The following is a 4,302-nucleotide window of genomic DNA, read 5'->3' as shown; positions in this document are numbered from 1 at the left end:
CTTCCTAAACATCTCCGTTGACGTTGAAGTAGCCAACACCATGCTTCTTCCGATGCCTCCTTGCTTGCGCACAATTTCCTCGAATTGCTTACTTCCGGCAAGACTCTTGAAGGCACCTCTCTCCTTAATTCCTTTCAATAAATCGTTTTCTTGCTCGACTGTAACTTGGTTAAGAGAATCATTAGTGGAATCAATAGAGCTACTAGCAACAACATCATTTGATCTAGCTTTAGCATTGTTCTTACTAGATGAAGAAACTTTCTTGCCTTTGTTACTAGTCTTCTTAGGTTTAACTTGTGGAACAAAAGCAGACAAGAGTAATCGTTTGGCTAGATAATAGGAACTCTTCTTTCTAAGATCATCATTGATTGCTTTTAGGAACTCATGCTCTTGCTCTAAATTTAGCTTCTCGAAGTGTAGCTTTTCATGAGTTCTTGCAAGCTCTCTATGATCTTCTAGAGTAGTTTCATGAGCTAACTTAAGAGTGTCTGATTCTTTAGTTAGTCATTTAATCTCTTTATTATCATCATCAATCGATTCCTCTTGACTAGCATGAATATTTTCAAGTTCATTTTCAATCTTACCACTAGTCTTATCAAAGAGAAAGCCATCATCTCTTAACAAGTCATCCTCATCACTATCAAAGTCAAAGTATTCGGGGTGTGATACCTTGGGGACTTTTTCCATGAAGCATTTTCCAATCCCTTCATTTGGTGAATCAAATAAGTCACGGGAGTTGGAGGAAACAAGTGCAATGTCGGCAACACCTTCATCTTGACTGTAGTCGGAGTTGGAGTGATAACTTCTCTCGGAGTGGTTGTCAGACTGGGAGCCGGAAACCCATTCACCAACGTGAGCTTGATGTCTTCTTCTTGAACTGCTCTTGGTGTACTTGTCCTTCTTCTCCGATTCTTTGCCTCTCCGGGAGTGTATTCATTCACAATGATCTTCTCTACTCCTTCTCTCTCTATGAGGTGACTCATCTCTTGAGCTTTGTCTTCTAGGTGACTCTTCTCTTCGTTTGTGGGGAGCCGAGCACTCATTGGAAAATTGTCCGGGCTTTTCCCAGTTGTAGCAATTTCGATCACAACTAGACGAACACTTCTCATCATATCTTGAGCTTGAGCTTCTCTATTTGCCTCTACTCTTGTAGAACTTGTTGAATTTTCTCACCATGAGGCTCATCTCTTCATTAGTAAAAAGGTTGTCACTTGAAGTAGCGGGTGCATCGACTGAAGCTTTGTAAGCACCGCTTGACTTGTTGTGCAACTCATCTTTGTCTTTGAGAGACATTTCATGAGCAACAATCCTCGATTTCACTTCTTCTCGGTAGTTCCATTTCGGAGTGGCGATGTTTTGTTCGGCTACTTCCTGGATTCGATCTTTTTTAAAGCGGGATTCCATGCAAGATGATCATTACCTTAGATATCATTATTAAGTCTACTTGATAGATGGTTTGGTGCTATCGTTTAGTCTCGCTACCATTTGTTTGCAAGCCTCCCAATTGCTATGATAAAGTTGTTAACCTTCACTATTCTAGCAAACCTTTGTTTGGCTATGTTATTGTTTGTCCAACCCTCGCACAGCGTTCCTAGTTGCACATGCAGGTTGTTCCACGTTGGGACATGGATAACATGGGATATCACTATAACATGCTTACCTAATTGATCCATCTATACACTTGGAAAAGGATGGAAGGCTTGACCTTTTGCCTTGTGTTTTGTTCCACTCTTTCTGCCCTAGTTTCCGTAATACCAGTGTTACGTTCCTTGATGAGCGCTCCTAACGTATGTGGGGTTTATAGGCCCCCTTGATCACTTTGTCTCTGCGTTGAACTTTTACATTGAGGTCCAACATTGGTTTTAACATTTGTCGCATACATTCGCATAGGGTGTCATGTCCTCGAGGATTGAATCATACACGAGTGGGCCAGTGCTGAGGGTGTTGTTCTAAAACAACCTAGCAGCCTACGGTGCCCCTAGAAAGCAGGCTCTCATCTAATTGTAGCCTTTGCATAGACGATGGAGACTGAGGACGAGTGCGCGCGGCTCCTAAGAGGGATCGACACATCAGGTGGTCTCTCTCAACTAGTTTTACCTTATGTAGAGGACTTTTTACTCTCAACTCGTGGAACGCATGTGGCTATCCACGGGGTTGTAACGGCCTATTTGAACTTGGAGTAACAGATATGCTTATGATAATTTTGTAATTGGACGAGTTGAAGCACCCCTGCAGGCTTAAACTTGTCGGGAAGTCGTGCCCGCGGTTATATGACCACTTACAAATTTATAACCTCTCGTTGTAGAGAACTTCAAAGTAAAACTAATTAAAACTTGTCAACCGCGCGTGATTGTCTCCTGTTGTGAGGTTAAATCAAGAAGAGAACACAATGAATCTATAATTGACTCGTAAGTAGGTGTTGAGTATTACTTCTTGATCATACTAGATTGTACCCGCTTATGCGTAGAAATTACTCTTCTTGTTCTAGTACCCGTAAGATTAGTTGGTTTATATATGCTTAGGGCTTGCTGCAACCTCACCACTTAACCATTCCACATTCACTATTGTATTCTTAGTCATGTTATTCTTGATAATGAGATTCTTGAATCACAAAAGGCTTATAGATTATTACAACACCAGATGCAAGTACTGATAAAGCAATGTTCTAACATGCAAGCGATGTGTTGTTCTATTTTAAGTTTTTCTTCTTTTTCTTTGATAATCGTAGGATGGGTTATCGGTTAACAGTGTGGAATTAGCAGGTCAACATTGCTTCCCTTTATTTGGGGCCTCTTAGGCCAATTTGCTTCTTATCTATACTCCGGTCTTGTCTTATTGTATGATGATTGTCATGTATGGGCCTCTTAGGCCAATTTGCTTCTTATCCGGACTCAAGCCATGTCTTATTGTATGATGATTGTCATGTACTGTTGGATTGTACATATTACTTATGTTATAGCTATCTTTTTTGTGACAAGTGTAATTCAACTTAAATGCGCATATCTCAATTCTGCTTATATGATATTATGTTATGATACCCACCTTATTACCAACATGACACATGTTGAAGCAGACTCTAATATGCATTTCTATCCTTAGTGAGGATCACAAGTCTCGGCTAGGACCACATATTGGATGTTACATACATATACTATCATACACTTCTTTCTTTATCACGCACTACCGTACACACCAATTGATAAATGGGAAAATCTATCTGGTGTAGTGCGCACGCACGTCTTCTCGTGCGGCACTATGAACCGAGCGTCCGATTCCCCTTAGATGTGTCTGATCTGCCCAATGAAGGTTTACTTTTTCATGGCATGTTATGGAATGAGCGACACAGACGCCAAGACCATATAAGGCGCTACAGAACTCTGCCACATGGAATCACTAGAACCATATAAGGCGCTACAGAACTCTGCCACATGGAATCGCTAGTACACGACCTGCTGAAATATTTGCTACTACAGTGATTTGCTACGTGCGCTAATACAGTACGTAAAATTACCATTTCATCCTGCGTGCTATGAATAACGTAATATTTTTTACAACGATCACACATCCCTTATGCGGGTAATTCATTGCTTCTAAATGATGTTTGTTAGTACTAAACTTTGCTTCTATCACTTAACAAGTGAACATTATAGAGTAATGCCAACAAAGTTTTTTAATAAGTTGCCAATGTTGATTCTGAATGTACTCGTCATGTTTGATTAACGAAAAGTTTATTTCCTCAAAAAAAAGGGTTGCCAGTAATGTTAGGCCTTGCAAAAAACCTGGGAATAAACTACGTAGGTAATTTCAAAAAAATCCGGCACATCGAATCAAAGTGGCAACTATGTGTAGTAACTGTTTTAGAAATAACATGACAAGTTTTAATAAGTTGCCAGTGTTGATTCTGAATGTACTCATCATGTTTGATTAATGAAAAGTTTCTTTCCCAAAAAAAAAAGTTGCCAGTAATGTTAGGCCTTGCAAAAAACCTGGGAATAAACTATGTAGGTAATTTCAAAAAAATCCGGCAATCGCATCAAATCAAAGTGGCAACTATGTGTAGTAACTGTTTTAGAAATAACATGACAAGTGCTTCCAAAAAACCTGACAATTCTATAAAAAACAATCAAATGGGTGATGTTAAAAAAATCGGGCAACCACATTGGAGCAAACCAACAACCGTACAATCTGGCAACGGTATAAAAACAGCCATGTAAGCAGTATTCCAAAAAAGAAGAAAAAAAAAGGGTTTAAACAGTAGATAAGAGCCAAGCGAAAGAAAGGAGAGCAATAAAATGGAAAACA

Source organism: Hordeum vulgare, chromosome 2H (genome assembly GCF_904849725.1).
Source record: "Hordeum vulgare subsp. vulgare chromosome 2H, MorexV3_pseudomolecules_assembly, whole genome shotgun sequence".
Taxonomy (NCBI): Eukaryota; Viridiplantae; Streptophyta; class Magnoliopsida; order Poales; family Poaceae; genus Hordeum; species Hordeum vulgare.
This window is presented reverse-complemented; position numbering follows the sequence as displayed.